Raw genomic sequence first — 8,665 nt, 5'->3', positions numbered from 1 at the left:
ATGCAAAATCCGCTTGACATCTTGATATATATATATTCTTTAGATGACAGTACAAAAAGAAGAAATTTGAAAATTTAACTTCAATTGTTTTTTCTCCCTCTATGGAAGTTATAATTTGTAAAAGAGGGAAGCGACGATAAAATAACGTCTGTTTACATCGCGATACAGGAGCAATGTCCCGAAAATTTTCCCCTTCAGTGATTTTACTATGAGATTCTAATAGGGATTTCTTTAATACATATAGACTTATGTAGGGGAATCTTGGGTATCTTTGAGATGATGTGCAGGTGTTAAGGATTTTTATTCCTTCTTTCGTGGCGTGGGAACGACGGAGTCGGCAATTTTGTTAAGCGCATGTTAAAAATAATTAAATAATTGCATAAGGAAATAAAAGAACATTTTGGAACGAAATTAACATAGGAAATTAGAATTAAATTAATTGGGATTTAAATTTAGAGATATCATTATTTGTATATATAATATAGGCATCATTCTTATATTTATTTTCACTCTCCCTTAGTTTCTCAATCCAATGAACAAGATAGATAGTTGTTCGTTTGAATGGTGGCTTTAAAATTAGTATTATTGAACTCCGTTTTCCATTACGATGTGAGCATTCGCTATATACTGTAACGGTATGTAGTGAAAACTGCGTTTTTAAGAATTATGATAGATGGCGTTGTTGTCATTATAAACTGTCGCTACAAGACTACGTAAATGCTAGATTTAAATCATTTACTCCTGCGACCTTCAAGGTCTTACACCCTTTCGGGTAGGTGGGCCATCATGGGGTAGACCAAGATTTAAGTCATAGTATCAACATCTCTGTATGTTGCTAGTGTAATTTTTCATTAGACAGTCCAAATAAATTTTTCCATTTGAGATGTGGACACACACAATATTCTTTGTGGTAAAACCATCGTACAAAAAAAAAAAAACCCCTAAGAAATGTGATTAATGTAAACGAAGATTTACAGAAAATTAATATGTACTCTCTTGGTAGGAACTTTTCAATAATATACAAAATCAAAAACGTATCTCCCTTTTTTTAGACCTAGCAAAGATTCAAACTGATCCTTCTGAATAGCTATCAAAACCCATTTAGGAGAATCAGCTAAGAGTAGACTAAAATCATCTTCACTGCTATAATGACATGCTGGAAAACAACATACACTGACGGGGAAAAAATCACAACACCAAGAAAAAATTATTGTAGAGTAATGAAATTTGGACGGTGTATTTGGCTAGTTTACATATTTAATTGATTAAATTTTCAAGATGACAGGTTAATTTGAGCTCAAGAAAATGCATTTCAAATGTGAAATGTTCTTACATTAATAACCTCCAGAATTTTGAATGCAAGCCTGCAAAAGTTCATGCATTATGTCATACAGGTGCCGAATATCACTTTGTGGTATGGAATTCTATGCTTGTTGTACTTGTTCTGTCAATAATGGGATGGGCAGTGTTAGCTGTGGATGATGCTGGAGTTGTCGTCCAATGATATCCCATACGTGCTCCATTGGAGAAAGATCTGGTGATCTTGCAGGTTAAGGTAACATGTAGACACTCAGTAGAGCACGTTGCATTACAACAGCGGTATGAGGGTGAGTGTTATCCTGTTGGAAAACTCCCCCTTGAATGCTGTTCATAAATGGCAGCTGAACAGGTTGATTGACGTACAAAGTTGCAGTCAGTCTGTTTGGGATAACCACGAGAGTGCTCCTGCTGTCATAGGAAATTGCTCCCCAGACCATGACTCCAGGTGTAGGTCCAGTGTGTTTAGTCTGCAGACAGTTTGATTGCAGGTTGTCCCCTGGTCTCCTCCTGACCAACACACGGCCATCACTGGCACCAAGGCAGAACCTGCTTTCATCAGAAAACAACAGATCTCCACTCCGTCCTCCAATGAGCTCTGGCTTAACACCACTGGCGTCGCAAAAGGCAATGGCTTGGAATCAGTTGAATGCATGCTACAGGGTGCCTGGCTCGGAGCTGTCCTTGAAGTAACCGATTTCTAACAGTTCGTTGTGTCACTGTGGTACCAACTGCTGCTCGAATTTCTGCGGCAGACGCAGTACGATGCGCCATAGCCGTACGCCGAATATGGCGGTCTTCCCTCTCACTTGGCCACCCGAAACCCGGTCTTCTTGAGGCAGTACCATCTTTTGACCACTGCTCAGCAATCATTCACCAAGTCTTTCTGCAATATCGCGGGAAGAAAATCCACCGTCTCGTAGCCCGATTACACGACCTCGTTCAAACTCGGAGAGCTGTTGATAATAATGGCTTTTCCGCCTTCTTAAAGGCATTCTTGGCTAACATCAATATGTCAGATTTCACAGATAAATAACGCTCACGAACTTTACAGCACGCATGTAAAGCAAACCTGATATGTAAATTCTGAGTGGCGGTACTAGCGCCACACTTATGTGGGAAGCGCGAAATTTCAATCGATATCATCTTTCAGATGCATAAATACGCCTACCAAATTTTGTTTATCTAGCACAAGTCCTTCTTGGTGTTGGGATTTGTTTTTCTGCCAGTGTATGTTAATAAAGTATCTCATATGATTGTTTTGTTGGGAGAAAAAGCAATGCCACGAGTTAAGAACTAAATCTATATACTTATATAAAGCTCAATGTGTGTGTGTGTTGGCGCTCTACAGGCCAGACCGTTTAACCTGCAGCTACCAATTTAGTACTTGTATATCTTGGAGGTCGGGAATGTGCACCTGGGGTCCCTTTTTTTGAATTTTTAATTAGAATTTTAATTATTAATTAAAAACTAACTCTCCAGCCAAAAAAATCTTTTCATTTTCCCCACCGCTAAATGAGCAAGGCTTCAGTTTTTTCCCCCACGCTAATGAGGCTAGGCTTAACATTTTTCGGCCGATTATTTCAAACGACTCTGTTTATTTTCTTAATGTTTAATGCATTTAAAATTAAACATTGTTAATTAATCGATCTTTCAGATTCATTCTGAAGTACTTTGGAATTAAAATAAAACAGAATAAAGAAAATTAAAAATTTCTAATCCGCATAGCGTTACTCCAACTGGCGTAGAAAAATTCACGCATTTGCGTTACCGTAACTGCCGTCGAAAATTCACGCATGCGCATTGTGTTCTGTTGTTGACAACTATTATCAACAGATGCGGACTGGATTTAAATTATTTTTAGGTTAGTTCTATGCTTTTGTAATTAAATTGTATTTATGTTAATTACATATTTTTTGTATATGGTTATAGTTTTAAGTACATCGTTTTTTAAGTAGTTTTTTTAACCTGTTTTCAACCGATTATTTTAAACGATTCGTTTTATTTTCTTAGTGTTTGATGCATTTAAAATTAAACATTGTTAATTAATCGATCTGTTCATGATAAATCTGAGAAAATTTTGTTGGCAAATTCTTGAGATATTACATAAATTAAGAAATATATTCTTTAGTGCCCATAAAGTTTAAACACTCAGTGACTGTTTTCAGTAATCATATAAAAATGCTTTTTTTCAGTAAAAATTGTTATTATATTAATTGCAGATTAATCCTTTCCACTTTAATGTAAAGCATAAATTCTACGGGAGTTAACAGAAAATTAGAGAGATACATATTACGTTATGACTGAAGGCCTTTATAATATTATGGATGAATTATAAGACTATCAAAATTTGAAGTTTTAAAATATTTTGATGAAGAAGCTATTAAAGTAGGAATTGCATAAAATATTTAATTATTAAAATTTTAACAAACATTAAGATTGGCGAACCGGCTGGTCGCCAAAGGCGGCTAGTAAAACATAAGTATACTATATATCTTAAATTAAAATGCAAAGAATCTGAAGATAAGTTCAATTACATTATTTGGAATTGAGATTACCTGACATTTGCTTAGATTTGAGCCTTTCCGACCGTCTGACTGGAATCTGATTTACGATATTATTACTACTTGATTCAACATCTGGTGTTTTGTCTTCATCCCCCATAGCAACGTCTGTCTAACGCGAAGTTCTAATATGGTATAGAATTGATGAATCACTATTCTCATTCTCTGCCGATTCGTCAGGAATTTCTAAACTAGATATTTCACTTTTTGTTTTTTTATTTATCTTACATGCCGTTGGAGAAGTTTCAAGAAGTGGATTAATATCCCAAGTTTCTGCTTTCGTTTTCCCCAGATAAGTACTACCTTTTAAAGATTCATTGAATTTAACTGATCTCTCTTCTATTATTTTTCGGCTTTTGATGTCATAAATTCGATAACCCTTTCTTTGTCTAGCGTATCCTACCATTATACCACGTTTTCTTGGAACTTCAAATTTATTTCTCATTACTTTCGGAACGTGAAAATAAGCCACACTACCGAATTTTTTAAGATAATTTAATTTCGGTTTTCTACCTGTCCAAATTTCAAGGGGTATTTTTTCTTTTCCTTTACGTGGGATTACATTAGACACTTGGATGCTACAATTAATGGCTTCGGCCCAAAATTTTAGTGGAAGCTTACTTTCATATAATAAAGATCTAGCCCTTTCTAAAAGAATGCGGTTCGCTCTTTCAGCCTCACCGTTACTTTCACTATTGTATGGAATAGTTTTGTCATGAAATATTCCTGAATTAGCAAGATAAGTATCAAGCTGTTCATTTACAAATTCTAAGCCATTGTCAGTTCTTAATTTTTTAATTCTTTTATCAGTTAAATTTTCATATTTGGCTTTAAATTGCGAAAATATATTAAACACTTCATTTTTATTTGTTAGGAAATAAGTAAAATATACATGCCAGAAAAATCATCCACCAATATCATGAAATATTTTGCGCTACCAAATGATTCGGGTTGAATAGGACCACACAGATCAGCATGAATCAACTCAAGAATTTCAGAACTTTGATTTACGTCAATTTTAGGATGAGTTTTTCTGGTTATCTTACTTATATCACAAGTTTCACATCTAAAATCATTTATATCATTAATATCAATATAATCTTTCACTTATATACTTAAGATTTAAATGACATAATCTGTAATGCCAAATCTCATAATTACGAGTGGATTGCTTAGAAAAATAACACTCTGAATTACACAACGGTTCCAAGTATAATTCTAATCTATTGTTATTTTTAAATGCTTTAGTAACTGAATTATTATCTTTATCAGAATTCAACATACAATTATTATTCGATTTAATTTTACAACTCTTAATCACCAAACAAGTTATTGACAGTAAATTATATCTTAGTTCAGGAACATAGCTAACATTAGTAATTATTAAATTTATAGGATTATTACTCACAGTTTTTGTTTTAACTGTTCCGACTCCCTCACACAAAATTTTAGAGTCTTTACCTGCTAAATAAATATCCCTTGTTTCAGGGATTATTTCTTCAAACCACATACTGTCTTTGGCCATATGACAAGAAGCTTCACTGTGCAGCAACCATATTTTATCACTTAGGCTTTCTTCTTGATGAGAAGTAGTAAACACATTATCACTAACACTTCGTCGTTTTGTTGATTGGTTGGCACGGTGTTGTGTATTTCGCCTTTGATTATTTTCATTACATGGAACACTTCGGCTAGTATTTTTATTCCTGTAAAAACAGTCCTTGGAGATATTATTTGGACTTCTGCAGATGTAACAGAGCCTTACACCAGAACTTTTGTTTTTTCTAGAATAAAACATTTGCGAATTAATTCATTCAGCGCAAGTACTCGTCGGCGAATAACAGGTATTTTCTTCTTCACGTAAAATTTCTAATATTTCGTCCATTGACTTGTCACGTTGGGTTTTGAGAATTTCTCGTACTTTAGAGAATTTTCCTTTCAGTCCGCGCACTGTATAGTAAACGAGCTCCCTAGGTGTGACATCTAGTCCTAAAGAATGACACTTCGTAGCAATTCCTCTTGCTCTAGCAAGATAATCGTTTGCCGATTCATTACTTTTCATTTGAAGATTTTTCAATTCATTGCCTGCATCTATTTTGCGGTCTTCTGTTTGACCCGTGAGTGCTGACTTTATTTTATTCTAAAGAATTTTTGCATTTCCCTCTGCTGCGAACTGTAGAGCCTGTTCGTCTGACAATGATAACTTAATATAAGCAACGGCGTCAGAAATTTTCTGGTTCCATTCTGCTGAATCTTTTTCACTTAGATTATCTGGTTTCACCGCGGGTATCACAGAATCCAATCTTTTCAAACTCAGTGCTGCCTGTATTCAGCTCAGGGACATTTAATTTATCCATGCTGGCAATTTCGTTTTTGACAGTTTCGTTTCAGTCACACAGAAATTTTAGCGAAACATAACCATGCTTAGTTTTCCACGAACCAGAACCAAGCTCTGCTACCAATTTGTTGTTACTTTTCAATAAATCTCAGCAGGGTTCTTGAAGACAGCACATTTATTAGACATAGAAAACGAAAAGAAAAGAACACAGGTATTGGCAATTACGTACACAGCATCATGTTAAACAGTTCGCGGGAGGAATGGCGCCGGAACGAAGCAGAAGCGTAATCACACAGATATTCCTACGTGAGAAAAATAGTCCGCTCGCTACTCAAACGCATTAAGTTTGTGAAAAAAAAAAACCTGTTAAAATAGTAGCACCGCTCTACCACCTAGGTCAATGCCCGGAGTCCCCGAGTGAGAAGAAAATATGTATCAGTTTTTTTTTTATATTGAGATCGATTTTATTTTTAAAAAATTCGAATATCAGAATTAGTTAAGAATATTTACATTTTCCATTCGAAAAAGTATTTTTCTAATTAGAAATCAAGTTTATTTCCAATTAAATAAAAAATTATACCTAGGACAGCATCAACGACTAATAAGATTATATTAAATTTGCTAAAACAGAGGTGGCGTTAGTAGGGGAAAACCCCTTATATCCCCCCCCCCCCGTCGGCGAGAAATTGAGAATTTCATTTGCAAAAGTCTTCACTATTTCGGAACGAAATAACAAATACGATATATATTTTTTTAAGTCAGTATATTGTAAACAATTAAAAACTCCAAATAACGGCTTAAGTCGGCAGAATGATTACATTTGGCAGAACAGCTGGCAGACTGATATGTCATATTTTGCAAATAACTTTTGGTCGATTGATTAAGAAATTAATGCGATAGTCGTCGACGACGTTCAGTCCGCAGAGAATCAGACATATTATTCAAATGTCGTTTATTCAACTTAGAATTTGCTTTTTTTTTTTTTTTTTTTTTTTTTTGCAGTATAATAGACAATTTGACAGCTGGCTGAGATGTTTCTTTTTGCAGACAATTTTTGGTCGACCCACTAAGAAAATGTGATGGATATCGACCACATTAAGACCGCAGATTTTCAGTCATCCGATTCAAATTTCGTTCATTCAGCTTATAATTCGCATTACTTTTCGCAGAATAACTGACAAGGTGGCAAGTAAATAAGATAGTTGTGCTTCTGTCGACTGTTCTTTGTCTTTCATCTAAGATATCATCATTACTTAAGAAATATTAAGTTTTTAATTCCATCCACTATTTCGATCACCTGTGGATGGAATTATTAGAGAAGCTGAAACTTTTGTATTATACAGTAATCGCCTTTGGCGACTACCTGGTACGCAGCGAATATTGGTTATTTTAATTTCAATTAAATCGTCTAGATGTTACTTCATATCCATGATACTGTGAAATTGCCAGACGTTAAATATGCATCACTTTAATTGTCTCACATACGCTTTGCACATTGCGTACATGAAACTTTTTACTGAAGACCAGTCCCATGACATTGTGGCGATATTAAAAAGGTAAATGCATGGTTGATCTATCTTATAAACTTCGCGGTATTATAACTTGATTTTTTTTATCCGTCTTGTAAATTACACAAATATTAAACAAGATCCTTCTTCTTTAACTTTCAACGATGGAAGAAAATCATGCGATCATATGGTTTTGTACTATATATATAGATGCGGTTTAAACTTAAGGACAAAAATGTAATCTACGGTTGGAAATTAGGCAAATAAATAAATAAAATTGTCAAAATGCAGCAAAATTTACGACTATTAAATTGGTATCGTTGGAAAGACAATTTTTTAGATTTTCAAACTGCGTAAAATTCGTTTCTGTGCAATAATATTTTAGAAAATATTCATGGCAAAACACCAAACTTCAGTTTTATCTTTAATTAATTAAAATTTTAAATAAATCTCTTCAAGATACACATTCCTACCCTCCAAGGTATATACGTGCCAAATATGGTAGCTGTTGATCAAACGGTCTGGCCTATAAAGCACGTCAACACACACACAAATACATATATTCATCTTTATTATTGGTGGAGATGGATGGGGCGATAGGATTGTTTTCCCCGATTCTGAATAGTTCATAAAAGAATCATCATTTTATCCATCCAAATGTTAATTGCTTGGCGATGAATTTGTAAGTTTTTCTAATCTATTATGCTTATTTTATTAGGATAATTCTTGGACTAATATCTGGTTAATGGTTAAAATAAATTTTTAAACATAAGCAATTAATATGGAAATTCTTTTGCAATATACGTGTTAAGAAGAGTTTAAAAGAGAAGAGTTTAGTTTTAAAGTCTAGATATACCCATATAAATGAATACATGGGAAATCTAATGTTTGAGTTGTTCATTTTTTACATATGCATTTTTCATACTGAAAAACGCACA

This window comes from Argiope bruennichi, chromosome X1 (genome assembly GCF_947563725.1).
Source record: "Argiope bruennichi chromosome X1, qqArgBrue1.1, whole genome shotgun sequence".
Lineage (NCBI taxonomy): Eukaryota > Metazoa > Arthropoda > Arachnida > Araneae > Araneidae > Argiope > Argiope bruennichi.
The sequence above is the reverse complement of the archived record's forward strand: the minus strand, read 5'-3'. Positions refer to the sequence as shown.